The 15,415-nt window shown below is 43.7% G+C and overlaps 1 long non-coding RNA gene and 1 pseudogene across 1 annotated transcript; both read right to left on the bottom strand.

Annotated features, from left to right (window-relative positions):
• Positions 1 to 3,504: 3,504 nt before the first annotated feature.
• LOC120025454 lies at positions 3,505 to 5,032 on the bottom strand. The gene is made up of 3 exons (XR_005473019.1): positions 4,999 to 5,032; positions 3,913 to 3,964; positions 3,505 to 3,695 (listed from the first exon to the last, which is right to left on the bottom strand). It is a non-coding gene; the product is annotated as an uncharacterized LOC120025454 (long non-coding RNA).
• A 4,608-nt stretch (positions 5,033 to 9,640) lies between these two features.
• LOC120026171 lies at positions 9,641 to 14,936 on the bottom strand (annotated as a pseudogene).
• Positions 14,937 to 15,415: the final 479 nt, after the last annotated feature.

Raw genomic sequence — 15,415 nt, 5'->3', positions numbered from 1 at the left:
TAGTCTTTCAAAGCACTTCATGATGACAAAGGTGAGTGCCACGGGGTGATAGTCATTAAGTTCAATTACCTTTGCCTTCTTAGGTACAGGGACAATGGTGTCCATCTTGAAGCATGTGGGGACAACAGACTGCGATAGAGAGAGATTGAATATATCTGTAAATACACCAGCCAGCTGGTTTGCGCATGCGCTGAGGACGCGGCTAGGCCGGCAGTCTTGCTAGGGTTAATACTCTTAAACATCTTACTCATGTCGGCCACGGAGAAGGAAAGCCCACATTCCTTGATAGCGGGCTGTGTCAGTGACACTGTATTATCCTCAAAGCGCGCAAAGGTGTTCAGCTTGTCCAGAAGCAAGACGTCGGTGTCCGCGACGTAGCTGGTTTTCCTTTTATAATCCATGATTGTCTGTAGACCCTGCCACATACGTCTCGTGGCTGAGCCATTGAACTGGGACTCAACTTTGTATTCTTACATATTCCTGGTCTTCTTGCCCTGGTTAAATGCGGTGGTTCGCTATTTCTGTTTTGTGCGAATGCTTTCATCTATCCACGGTAACTAGTTGGAGTAGGTTTTAATAGTCACAGTGGGTACAACATCTCCTATTCACTTCCTGATAAACTCATTCACCGTCTCGGTTTATATGTCGTTATTTTTTTCTGATGCTACTCTGAACATATCCAGGTCCACGTGAAAACAATCTTGAAGTGTGGATTCAGATTGGTCAGACCAGCGTTGACTAGACCTTACCACGGCCTTTTTTCTGCCTATAGTTTCTGCCTACAACACCTCATCTTCACTGATCCTCAACAAATAAAATCAAGTGAAATGCTTACTTACAAGCCCTTAACCAACAATGCAGTTTTAAGAAAATACCAACAAAAAAGTAAGAGATAGGAACTACAAATAATTAAAGAGCAGCAGAAAATAACAGGAGCAAGATGGAATTGTGGTCCGATTTGCTGAATGGAGGGCGGGGAAGGGCCTTATATGCATTCTGGAAGGAAGTATAACAATGGTCAAGAGTTTTAGCAGCGCGAGTACAACAATCAAGATGTTGATAGAATTTCGGGAACCTTTTCCTCAAATTTTCTTTGTTAAAATCCTCAGCTACAATAAATGCAGCCTCTGGATATGTGGTTTCCAGTTTGCATAAAGTTCAGTGAAGAGTCTTTGAGGGCCGTCGTGGTATCAGCTTGAGGGGTGACATAGACCGCTGTGGCTATTATTGACGAAAATTATCTCGGAAGATATTACGGTCGGCATTTGATTGTGAGATATTCTAGGTCGGTGAACAGAAGGACTTGAGGTCCTGTATGTTATCACAGTTGCACCATAAGTCATTAATCATAAAACATACCTCCAACCTTCTGCTTCCCGGAGAGATGTTTGTTCCTGCCGGCACGATATACTGAGAACCCAACTGGCTTTACAGAGTCAGACAGTATATCTCGAGAGAGCCATGTTTCCGTGAAGCAGAGTATGTTACAATCCCTGGTGTCTCTCTGAAAAGCAACTCTTGCCTTGAGCTCAACAACTTTATTATCCAGAGATTTGACAATAGCGAGTAAAATTCTCGGGAAAGGTGGGTGGTGTGCACGCTTCCTAAGTTGGACCAGAAGACAGCCCCGAGTACCTCTCCTTCACCGCCATTGTTTTGGGTCAGCCTCTGGAATAAGTTAAATTGCTCTGGGGAGAGCAAACAAAGGATCCGCTCCAGGGAAGTCTTAATCCTGGTCGTAATGCTGGAAGTTCTGGTGAGTTACCGCCGCTCTAATATCCAATTGTTCTTCCTGGCTGTATGTAATGACACAAAACAATTCCTGAGCTAATAACGTATATATATATTTTTACATAAACAAACAAAATACGGCAGAGTTTCCTAAGAGCTAGTCACGACGCTGCCTTCTCCATCGGCGCCATCACAGTCCATGAGACCAGGCTGAGATATGAGGAGCCTTGTGTGGGTGAGTGTTTTTGTCTAGGTCTGTGTATGTCATATCACTGCTCAAATGTGTCAAGGACCAAGGCACCAACGAGAACAACTCTACTTCCTAATGTATACAGACATATTTGTCTTCTACTCTCTTCCTGCATCTGCTTGACTGTATATGGCCCTCTCAGTGACAGATAATTAGTCCACAGCATGTAGTAATTTTTTAAAAACGAATACAAATTACAATCCATTTTGCATTCAGCATTAGCTTTTTATTTTGTTACACAGCTTGTACATTTAATATACACATTTGATCATAATCAGTTACATTTGACTGGATACATGATATCAATAAGATGAAAAAGTGACAAGGGAAAAGGGCATTGGAGTACTGTAGGTGGGCGGGACATAACTAATATAACAGATACACTACATAACCTAAAGTATGTGGACACCTGCTCGTCAAACATCTCATTCTAAAATAATGGGCATTAATATGGAGTAGGTCCCCATTGCTGCTATAACAGCCTCCACTCTTCTGGGAAGGCTTTCCACTAGATGTTGGAACATTGCTGCTGGTACTTGTTTCCATTCAGCCACAAAACCATTAGTGAGGCCGGGCACTGATGTTGGGCGATTAGGCCTGGCTCGCAATTGGCATTCAATTCATCCCAAAGGTGTTTGATGTGGTTGAGGTCAGGGCTCTGTGCATGCCAGTCAAGCTGAAACAGGAAAAGTCCTTCCCCAAACTGTTTCCACAAAGTTGGTAGCACAGAATCATAGTGTTAAGATTTCCCTTCACTGGAACTAAGGGGCGTTGCCCGAACCATTAAAAAGCCCCAGACTATTATTCCAAACTTTACAGTTGGCACTATGCATTGGAGCAGGTAGCGTACTCCTGGAATCAGCCAAACCCAGATTCGTCCATCGGACTGCCAGATGGTGAAGTGTGGTTCCTCACTCCAGAGAAAGTGTTTCCAATGGCGGCGAGCTTTACACCACTCCAGCAGACGCTTGGCATTGCACATTGTGATTTTAAGCTTGTGTGCGGGTGCTCGGCCATGGAAACCCATTTCATGAAGCTTTTTACTAACAGTTCTTGTGCTGACGTTGCTTCCAGAGGCAGTTTGGAACTGGGTAGTGAGTGTTTCAACCAAGGACAGACGATTTTTCATGCTACGCGCTTCACCACTCAGCTGTCCAGTTCTGTGAGCTTGTGTGGCCTACCACTTCGGATCTGAGCCGTTGTTGCTCCTAGACGTTTCTATTTCACAATAACAGCACTTACAGTTGACCGGGGAAGATCTAGCAGGGCAGACATTTGACGAACTGACTTGTTGGAAAGGTGGCATCCTATGATGGTGCCACGTTGAAAGTCACTGAGCTCATCAGTCAGGCCTTTCTACAGCCAGTGTTTGTGTAATGAGATTGCATGGCTGTGTGCTCAATGTTATACACCTGTCAGTAACGGGTGTGGCTGAAATAGCCAAATCCAGAAATTTGAAGGGGTGTCCACATACTAGTGTATATGTAGTGTATGTGGTGCTAATCAAAACAAGCACAGCAGACTGTCTTCAGTAGTTTATGGACACAACAAAGAGACAGGTGGGTTAGAAGGTGTGGGCAGAAGCATATTGGAGGCAGATAGATATTCATGACTCATGTTGTGACACAGGAGGGGGAGTGGGCTGTCCTTCCAGGATGAGGGCTCTTTAAGCCCAAGATCTTCACTCAGTCAGTCACTGCTGTGTTGCTGCCCTCTGCTGGAAAAAAAGTAGATTGGTACACAATACAGGCATGTTGTAGAAATAATGATAATGTAGTCAGCGTCTCTGTATGATGAAGATAAAAATGTGAGACACTAAAGAGTGATGTATTGTACACTTACAGTAGTAATGTGTGGTCTTGTCTGTTTGTTTCTTTGTTAAGAGATTAGCATCATCTGTGTGGGTACATGAGAGAGAAGTCAACACTGACCTGTGTGCTGTTATGCTAGTGAGCTGTAGACCACATTATCATCTGCTTCTGCCTAGAGGAGAGACACACACAGGTAGAGAGGAGAAGAGGGACAATTTGTAATGATGGAATGTAGGCGACTGCTTGGAAACACTTCAACCATTTGTTGCAGAATATGCTGACACAAGGAAGAGATACATAAACATTAAAACTCAGAAATGTTTACAGCATAACACATTTTCAGTGTCTACAACTTATACACCAATGACTGACAAAGCACAGACCACAAAACCCTCCTTTTCAAGTGTTCTGATGAAACCATCCTGTTCCTCCTGAATGACACCCCCCCCCCTCCCCCCCCTCCTTCCAGCAATATCAATCATCCATTACCCAATTCAGTGAATGATGCTGCAATATCTACCTGGATCTCAACTTCTCCAAAACAAAATAAATAACCATTGACTTTCCCAAAAACCCCACATGTGACGTCCCTGTCCTCATCAGAGGAGAGGCTGTTGAAATGGTTCCTTCATTTAAATTCATCTGAATTACAGTCGACCACAAGCTCACCTTTGATCAACACACCACTGAAATAACACAGAAGTCCCAGCAACGTCTATAATGTATCTGCTACCACAAAATGCTCACAGTCTCATACCACAATAAACTATTAAGGATCCACGACACGGCATCTAAACTGATTGGACTCTACACTCCAAAACGGTTCCTTCTTAATGAAGGAGCTATCCAGAGTAAAGCCCACCACATGATCTCCAGCCCAGATCACCCCCTACACCACTAATTTGATCTTCTCCCATCAGGTCAGAGATACCAGACTAGATTAAATATCTCACTGCAGGCTTCAGGAGGAGTTTCATCCCAGGGACTATCACAATTATTAACAGTTCCATGTATCTTCCTCCTATGGCCAGGTGGGTGGTGCTATTTATGTCTGACTGTTGTTTGTTTCCTGATGTTCCTCTTGTAGGACAATAAACCTGATATGTGACTTCATCTATAACCCCACCAGTCTGCCACATAGCTGACAGTACAACACAGACACAACTTCATCTATTAACATCATAGTGATCAGAATAGCAGCCTTACCTTGGTCTGTACATTTAGCTGGTTCCTCCTCTTGGTGACAACACTGCTGTACGTCACATCATCACCATTGACAGGAAATGGGTCCAGCTGTAGGGCGAGAGAGCTGTAGACCACGTTATCATCAGGTTCTACCTAGAAGAGAGAAGGGATACACACAGGTAGAGAGGTGAAGAGGGACAATTTGTGACGATGGAATGCAGGCTACAGCTTGGAAACAGATGGGAATAGGTACATTAAGGCTCACAAGGCTCACAAGGCCCAGATGGCATCCCTAGCCGTGTCCTCAGATTACGCGCAGACTAGCTGGGTGGATTGTGTACGTACGTATTCAATCTCTCCTTATCACTGTCTGCTGTCCCCAAATGCTTCAAGATGTCTACCATTGTTCCTGTACCCAAGAAAGCAAAGGTAATTGAACTAAATGACTATTGCCCGGCAGCACTCACTTCTGTCATAATGAAATCCTTTGAGAGGATAATCAAGGATCATATCACCTCCACCTTACCTGGCACCCTAGACCCACTTCAATTTGCATACCGCCCCAATAGATCCACAGACGATGCAATCACCGTAGCACTGCACACTGCCCTAACCCATCTGGACAACAGGAATACCAAGGTAAGAATGCTGTTCATTGACTACAGCTCAGCCTTCAATACCATAGTACCCTCCAAGCTCATCATTAAGCTCTGGGTCTGAACCCAGCCCTGTGCAACTGGGTCCTAGATTTCCTGACGGGCCGCCCCCAGGTGGTGAAGGTAGGAAATAACACCTCCACTACGCTGATCCTCAACACAACTACACAGCCCGCAACCACAGGGCTCTCCAGAGGGTGGTGTGGTCTGCCCAACACATCACCGGGGGCACACTGCCTGCCCTCCAGGACACTTACAGCACCCGATGTCACAGGAAGGCCAAAAAGATCATCAAGACATCAACCACCCGAGCCACAGCCTGTTCACCAGATATCATCCAGAAGGTGAGGTCAGTACACGTGCATCAAAGCTGGGACCAAGAGACTGAAAAACAGCTTATATCTCAAGGAAATCAGACTGTTAAATAGCCATCACTAGTCGAGGTCCACCCAGTACCCTGACCTGAACATAGTCATTGTCACTAGCCGGCTGCCAACCGGTTACTCAACCCTGCACCTTAGAGGCTGCTGCCCTATGTACATAGACATGGAATCACTGGTCTCTTTAATAATGGAACACTGGTCACATTAGTAATGTTTACATACTGTTTTACAAATTTCATATATATATATATATATACTGTGTTCTAGTCAATGCCATCCTGTTCAACTATTGCTGTATATATACTATTCTATCCCACGTATTCTACAGATATACTAAATATTATATCCAGATATTGTCCATAATGTCTTTAATGTCTATACATCCCATCAAATATATTTATTCTCAGAACTCTGACATTGCTCGTCCTAATATTTCTATATTTCTTAATTCCATTGTTTTACTTTTAGATCTGTGTGTACTGTTGTGAATTGTTAGATATGACTGCACTGCTGGAGCTAGAAACACAAGCATTACGCGACACCCGTAATAACATCTGCTAAATACGTGTACGCAACCAATAAAATATTATGTGATTTGATTTGAACTCTTGTTTCATTTTTTTTTTTACAGCATAACACATTTTCAGTGTCTAACAAATACATGGCTGCTTGGCCATGGAAACCCATTTAATGAAGCTCCCGACAAACAGTTCTTGTGCTGACGTTGCTTCCAGAGGCAGTTTGGAAGTCAGTAGTGAGTGGTGCAACCGAGGACAGATCATTTTTATGCGCTTCAGCACTCAATGGTCCCGTTCTGTGAGCTTGTGTGGACTGCCACTTTGCGTCTGAGCCGATGTTGCTCCTAGACGTTTCCACTTCACAATAATAGCACTTGCAGGTGACTGGGGCAGCTCTAGCAGGACAGAAATTTGATGAACTGACTTGTTGGAAAGGTGGCATCCTATGACGGTGCCACGTTGAAAGTCACTGAGCTCTTCAGTACGGGTCATTGTACTGCCAATGTTTGTCTATGGAGTTGGCAAAACTGTGTGCTTGATTTTATACACCTGAAAATAGCCAAATCCACTAATTTGAAGGGGTGTCCACATGCTTTTGGCTGTGTGGTGTGTGACATCTATAACTCCATGCACCAGTCTGCCACATAGCTGACAGTCCAACACAGATACAACTTCATCTATTAACATCATAGTGATCAGAATAGCAGCCTTACCTTGGTCTGTACATTTAGCTGGTTCCTCCTCTTGGTGACAACAGTGCTGTACGTCACATCATCACCATTGGCAGGAAATGGGTCCAGCTGTAGGGCGAGAGAGCTGTAGACCACGTTATCATCAGGTTCTACCTAGAAGAGAGAAGGGATACACAGGTAGAGAGGTGAAGAGGGACAATTTGTGAAGATGTAATGTAGGCTACAGCTTGGAAACACTTCATCCATTTGTTGCAGAATAGCTGACACGGGACAAGGTACATCCATGTTTTTACAACATAATACATTTGAAGTGTTTTACAAATATGTGACTTCATCTATAACCCCATGCACCAGTATGCCACATAAACAATAGATCAACTTAGCTACAACTTCATCTATTAACATCATAGTGATCAGAATAGCAGCCTTACCTTGGTCTGTACATTTAACTGGTTCCTCCTCTTGGTGACAACACTGCTGTACGTCACATCATCACCATTGACAGGAAATGGGTCCTGCTGGTAGAGACACACAAAGGGGGTTGATGATAACTCATCATCAGTCTACATGTATGAGATACCTTGTACATTTACATAATCCACAATATAAGGCATGTATTTGTTTTAACAACATTGAGATATGAGCTTTCTTCCTCTCAAACAGCACAGTGTCAGTCAGGTTAAATAGGAACAGCACAGTGAAGCAACATAGGCCTACTGTGTCTGCAAAAGTGAACAGGAAATCACAACACCTTAACCACTGACCTCGCTAATGATCTGATTATTATCTCTACACTGCAATCTACTTTGAGAAACTGAAATCACACTGTCTGTACAGTCCTTAGTATTTTTTACTGTAAATATAGAGTTAACACGTATAGATTATACAGTTACAGTGAGAGAGGGGGATACCTATTCAGTTGTCCAACTGAATGTATTCCAATGAAATGTGTCTTCCACATTTAACCCAACCCCTCTGAATCAGGGAGGTGCGGGGGGCTGCCTTAATCAACATCCACGTCTTCGGCGCCCGGGGAACAGTGGGTTAACGGCCTTGCTCAGGGGCAGAACGACAGATGTTTACCTTGTCAGCTCAGGGATTTAATCCAGCAACCTTCCGGTTACTGGCCCAACTCTTTAACCACTAAACTACCTGCCAATGGGCATGAAGCTATAGCTGAAGAGCTAATGTGTGATTTAAGTCCATCTGATGTTCATGTCCATGTCCTGTCCATGTCTGCATTTTTCACAGACAGTGTCTTACCCACAAGGCCTTGAGTCAGATGAGAGGAACATGAGTGTAGCCTACTACTGAGGTGTTTGTTGTCTGGTCCATGGCCTTATTGTCCTCTGGAATAAAGACAGATGCAGTATTAGAGACCTCAGATATACTTCAGAATAATACTGAATACATTCATCATAGAAGAGTCATACTTTTGAGTCTCCTCTTATGTCAAGATACATTGGTTATAACAGTCTTCTCCTCTTATGTCAAGATACATTGGTTATAACATAGGCTAAGACAGTTCTCTTCAAGGAAAATATTGATTGTCTCCTGAAAAAATCTAACTGATCACTTTTTCATTAAAGTCATTATAGAATGAATACTTACTATGCTTTCTCCACATCTTCCGTGTGACTAGGACACCAGCCATCACCACCACCAACATGCCCAGAGGAATCAATATGACTTTTAGATCTATGGAACTGATGGTGAAAGTCAACATTTATTGTAAAATACAGTCCATTAAAACATCACAGATAAATAAAAAAAATACATTTAAAAAAGAAATCAAATTCTATTTGTCACATGCGCCGAATACAGCAGTGAAATGCTCACTTACAAAAGCCTTTAACCAACAACACAGTTTTATGAAAAATAAGTGTTAAGTAAAAAATAGATAAGTAAAAAATAAAAGTCAAAAATATTTAAAGAGCAGCAGTAAAATAACAATAGCGAGAATATATACAGAGGGTACCGGTACAGAGTCGATGTGCGGGGGCACCGGTTAGTCGAGGTAGTATGTACATATAGGTAGACTTAAAGTGAATGTGCATAGATAATAAATATAGGCAATGCAAATAGTGATGTTATATGTGCTGCGATGACAAAATGGAAACATTTGTTCAGCTCTTCACACATTTTACGTGTGAAACTTGACTGTCAAATAATAGAATGCTGCTACTTCTACAACCACAGAGATAAAGGAAATTATGAATGTTTCCAGTGCTCTCCATGATGGTAAATGTCTCTATAATAGTGTTTGAATTGTGTCTTGCCCTATACTCTGTGTGAAAACATTTAATGAGGGTGTTTTTGTTTCCTAAACTCTAGTGTGAAAAACAGAAAATGTTAAATTTCTATTGTCATCCATTTGGAAGAGTAAGTGTGAAATACAGCTGAATGAGTGATAATTACCTCATGGTGTCCTTCTCCTTGCCCCCCTCAGGTCCTTGGACTGTGTTGTCAGTCTGAACAGGCTCAGCAGTTGGAGAGAAAGATGATTGTTCAGTGGTTGGAGCTTTAGTTGCTGTGAGGTAAAAACAACAATGGTATTATGACTGGTGTACCAGAGAGACACAGGGTAGACTGAGCTTTGACCTTCTTGTTCAGTTTATTTAATTTCCCCAACATGTGGATTTGAACTTAGTATTGTTGAGTTCAACCCACTGTAATTATTCCCAAAAGCTTCTAATCAGGGTAAAAATCATATTTGTTTTAGATTATCAAACCAGGTTAATCAATCCCTCCAGGTTTTTGCAAAAAATAAATTGTGAATTCTGTGGCAAAAAAAAAACATTTTGCAGTGTTTTTTTTTCATGTTCATTTCTTAAAAGCAATAAAAAGTCATAAGTGCTCAATTTTTAGGATGATTTTAAGCAGAATACAAAACCAATTTTTGACATCTAAAGTATTTTTTTTATTCTCTCTCTCCCTCCAAAATACTTGATTGTGATTTTTTCCTCTGAATGGGTTGTAAGGGAGATAAAGTACAGAAAACTTAAAAATAGAGTTGTGGTTGATATGTATTCAATTTTTTTTAAATCCAGAAAGATTGTGCTTTCGTTATCCGTATTAAGCTTTACAGAGTTTAAATTGGAAAAGCTGACAAATTGCACTCAGTGCTTTGAGCAGCGCTATCCATAGACAGACTGAGAAGAGCAGAGTGCCGACCACCCTACTAAAGCACTGAGGTAAAGACAGATTCAGGTTGGATATTCAATGGATATACGCCTGTAGTTTTCCTTACGTCCAACAACAGCAGTTAGGGACCGTCAACATAATGACAAATCTAATTTTTTAATTTTCAATAGCTCTTTAACCATTACTCCTAAAACCTTCAAAACTGGTTCTAGCTAACCTGTTGGCATAGACACACATTGCACTACACTTTTTTTGGCGATTTACATCTCGCACTATTTTAAATTATTTATTTACATTTTTGAATTTCAATCGCTCCTTTGTCATGTGACCTATAGACTTCAAACAAGGTTCAGAATGTACACTCAGCAGGCCTACACATTGCACACCCTTTAGATTGTCAATTTTCATCTCACACAATTTTACATGAATTTTCAATATTTTTCAATGTTTCTAATTTCAATAGCTCCTTGGTCATGTGACCTACTGACCTCAAACTACTTTCAGAATGTCCACGGGACTGGCGGAGACGGGCGCCGCAAGGCATCCAGTATGCTAACGTGGCCGATCCTGGAGAAGCTGGTGGGAGCCCCGGAGAGAGTTCTCTTTTCTTTGAAGGGCAGTGCTCGCTGGAATGGGTTTGCCCCGAGAAAGCCCTGGAAAGAGGTGCGGTTTCGGCGGAGTCCGGTGAGCTCTCCCTGGCCTTTGTAAATCCGGGGGAGAGGGTGTAAATCTCACGCCGGGCTGTTCCCATATCCGCAGCAGGTCTCCAAGGTGAACAGCCTCTGGCATGGTATCTCCAGCTTGTCTGGAGAGGGAAGCCTACATCTGATATGGGTAGTACCATCCCCACCCATTGGTTTGCTGCGGAACCTTAAAACGGACGGAAGAAGCCTAGGTTCCCACTGTGCACGGATCACTGAATGTCAACTTGATGAAATTCAAAGGAGCGTACACACCTGTCGCGGTCCCACTCAAATCACCCGTGGGGTGACGGTGACCCCCCAATGTCGAAGTAAGGAATATTGATGAAGTGCTGGTAAAGGTGGTTCCTATGGCTCTGTCCTGGAGGGCTGACTAGGCAAGAAAATGATTGAAAGGGGATGATTATTTTGTGTTGCTTCTTACGACACCCGGTCGATGGTGCCTCTAGATACTATAAGTATTGTGCTGGCACTTGATGATGATTGGGTGTAAAAACGCAGTTAAAGTCCGCTGACGGTTAATAGCGGCAACTGATGTCCAGTCAAACCACCTTCGTGGTGGCTGTGACCCCCTCATGTCAAAGTGAGGAATTTCGATAAAGCAGGGGTAAACGACCGGACATAATTAAGAGTCTCTTGAGGTAGCCAAATTCCTCGTCATCTAATTAGTGACGCGCATGAATGAATGAACGAGATTCCCACTGTCCCTGCCTACTATCTAGCGAAACCCCAGCCAAGGGAACGGGCTTGATGGAATCAGCAGGGAAAGAAGACCCTGTTGAGCTGGACTCTAGTCTGGCACTGTGAAGAGACATGAGAGGTGTAGAATAAGTGGGAGGCCTCGGCCGCCGGTGAAATACCACTACTCTTAGCGTTTTTTCACTTACCCGGTGAGGCGGGGAGGCGAGCCCTGTGTGCTAGCGCCGAGTGCGTCCCGCTCCGGGGATGGTGACAGGTGGGGAGTTTGACTGGGGCGGTACACCTGTCAAACGGTAACGCAGGTGTCCTAAGGCGAGCTTAGGCAGGACAGAAACTTCCTGTGGAGCAGAAGTGCAAAAGCTCGCATGATCTTGATTTTCAGTATGAATACAGACCGTGAAAGCGGGGCCTCATGATCCTTCTGAATTTTTGGCTTTTAAGCAGGAGGTGTCAGAAAAGTTACCACAGCGATAACTTGCTTGTGGTGGCCAAGTGATGTTGTCTCTTCCTATCATTTTGAAGTAGAATTCACCAAGTGTTGGATTGTTCACCCAATAATAGGGAACGTGAGCTGAGTTTAGACTGTCATGAAACAGGTAGTTTTACACTACTGATGATGTGTTGTTGCACTAGTAATCCTGCTCAGTACGAGAGGAACCGCAGGTTCAGACATTTGGTGTATTTGCTTGGCTGAGGAGCCAATGTTGCGAAGCTACCATCTGTGAGATTATGACTGAACGCCTCTAAGTCAGAATCCCCCCTAAATGTAACGATACCGTAACGCCGCGGATCTTCGGTTGGCCCGGGATAGCCTGCCTCTTTTGGCAGATGAGTAGAGCCATTCGTGGCGGGGTTGGGGTGACTTGCTGACCCTCTCCTGATGCGCACCGCATGTTTGTCGGAAACCTGGTGCTAAATCACTCGTACACAACCTGATTCTGGGTCAGGATTTCGTACGTAGCAGAACAGCTCACATGCTACGATCTATTGAAAGTCAGGCCTCGATCCAAGCTTTTGCTGGGGACGGAATGCGTCTTCTTCCACCATTCTTATCCTTTACTTACGGGTTACCAGGTGCATGGAGAAGGGCCAGGGGCCAGAGGCCAAACACAGAGTGTGAGAGAGCCCAGGCAGGGGGGTAGAAGGCGTAAGACATTGACATTGGGCTCTGGATAGGTAGGGGGCTAGGTGGTGGTCGCCCATCCTCTGGTGTGACTGTGAGTCAGGTTGGGACTCGCTGTGGAAGTCAAAAGGTCACCAGGTGCAGGAGGAGGCCTCCCCCAAGGCAGGAGGCACTCAGAGTCCGAGCTGGGGCGGCGGAACTCAGGGGCTGGGGGCAGCACTCAGGGCGGGTCACCAGGAGCAAAGAACCTATTTCGAATTAGCACATGCACAGAGCCTGTTTTCGGGTTACCAGGTGCACGTGGTTCCTGACAGCGGGATTATAGACGTCTTAGTAATTCCAGGGAGTACGCTATACTCTAAGGCCAAGGGAGAGGGTTGTTGACTGGGTAGGGAGAGTAGGTGTGGAGGCCTGGAGGTCTGTAGTTCCAGGGAGTAAGCTATACACTCAGGCCCAGGGAGAGAGCAGGCACGCGGGCAGGGAGTGTAGGCCTAGAGGCCAGCAGTCAGAGGTCACCAGGTCAATGGGGGCCTGCCTGGAGGTCAGGAAGGCCCCAGGGAGAAGGCCCAAGTGAATAGGTGTGTGAGTGACACTGTCCTTCATGGGGGCAGAGTAGGCAAATTAATGTAAAATCGTGTGAGATGAAAATGGACAAACAAAAGGGTGTGCAATGTGTAGGCCCACTGAGTGTACATTCTGAACCTTGTTTGAGGTCAGTAGGTCACATGACCAAGGAGCTATTGAAATTTTTAATTTTGAAAAATTAATGTAAAATCATGTGAGATGAAAAGGGACAAACTAATTGATTTGATTTTGCATTGAATTATGCGATCGCAGAATTGCGGAATCCTGGAGGGACTGGTTAATACTTAATTCTACAGTATCTGATTGCTCTCTACTCACTGGTCATAGTGGTGGTAATTTGTGTGGTGGGTTGTCGTCTGACAGTGATGTGAACAGGCATCATAAGGTCTCCCACTTCACACATGTACCAGCCAGTGTTCTCCATCTTCAGACCACTCATAGTCACCGTTAAGACATTTCTTCCGGTGGCATCAGTGGTCTGCTGTAGAGTCACTGATGTTCCATCTATAGTCCCAAAATTAATCTCCACACAGGAGCCACTACTGCCACCAATCCTGCACCACCACTTCCTATTTCCAGTGTTCCTATAGTAACAATTTATAATGACACTCCCTCCTTCAACTCCAGTCACCTCCTGTTGGTCCACATAGAGTTCTGGAGTACCTGAACACAGAGGTACAGACACCAAAGAAGGTCCTGAGTGATCAAGTGTTTTTTTGTAACAACTGACCACAAATATCATAATGATGATATGATGTATAGAGAACAGAAAGTAGACATATCCCAACATTCCTCATGTCAACTTCAACAATAATAGTGATACCAGTAAATTAAACCAAAAAAAACATGTAATCATATGGAAGAGTTGCAGGGATCTTACCTGGAGTGACAGATAGGTCGATCCATTCTGTCGTGTCATCTAGTCCACCATTGATCTTCACAGCACACCAGTAACGTCCAGAGTCCTCTGTCTCCAGATCAGTCATGGTCACAGTGATGGTTAACTGGTTTTAATGTCATCAGAGATTGAGGCCTTATCTGTGCTCGTAGGAGGGTCAGTGCGTACAATAAGGGAGCAATGATTGAAATTATCTCCTTTACAACAATACTTCAAATGTTTTATATAATCCTGATGATAGTGACATGGGATGGTGATGGAGCCTCCTATCTTCACAGACACATGATAAGCACCTGTAGACACAACAACAGAAAACACATTAGATTGGAATTCAAGCAAATGCTCACAGCAGAAAAAAATACTTACATCGGGACTATAACACACATGATACAGGAAGTGTTATTGATATGACAAGCCACTGCTCCTGTCTTCAGAGTTTCAGCATGTGTCCAGTCCCAGTCCCTGACCTCAACTTCAGCACTTCATAGAAACATGTTACCCTTACCTGAGATTCTGGAGAAGATGAGGAGGAGAAGGGAGAGGGAGAGATGAGAAGCCATTTCTGGCTCTGTGTCTCCTCCGTATGTTATATGGTACAAATTCACAATGTGTGTGTCAAGGACCAAAGCACCAAAGAGAATGACTGAACTTCCTAATAGCTATAGCTGTCTGTATCTCTCTTCCTGCTTCTGTTTGAGTGTATATGCCCCCCTCAGTGGCAGATAAAAACTATTACGTTCTATGAACTAGTTGTAACAGAAGGCTCTAAGGCACTACAATATATTTGTATTTGATTTAATTAGCACATTTGTATATATTTTATCATATGAAATCATGTGTAGTGTTAATAAAGATGGAGGACCCATTGAGACCAATGTTACTGAGTCTGGCTAGCAACAATTTGTGGTTTTTCAATAAGTGCATTTATGATGTAATTCGCCGCTGCCATTTGTCACACCTCAGAAACATCGAAATGTATTCTTTAGGCCTCAGTGGCAGATAAAAGTAGTCCATTAAACGTAGTAGTTTCTAACCTACT

This window comes from Salvelinus namaycush, chromosome 31 (genome assembly GCF_016432855.1).
Source record: "Salvelinus namaycush isolate Seneca chromosome 31, SaNama_1.0, whole genome shotgun sequence".
Lineage (NCBI taxonomy): Eukaryota > Metazoa > Chordata > Actinopteri > Salmoniformes > Salmonidae > Salvelinus > Salvelinus namaycush.
This window is presented reverse-complemented; position numbering and strand designations above follow the sequence as displayed.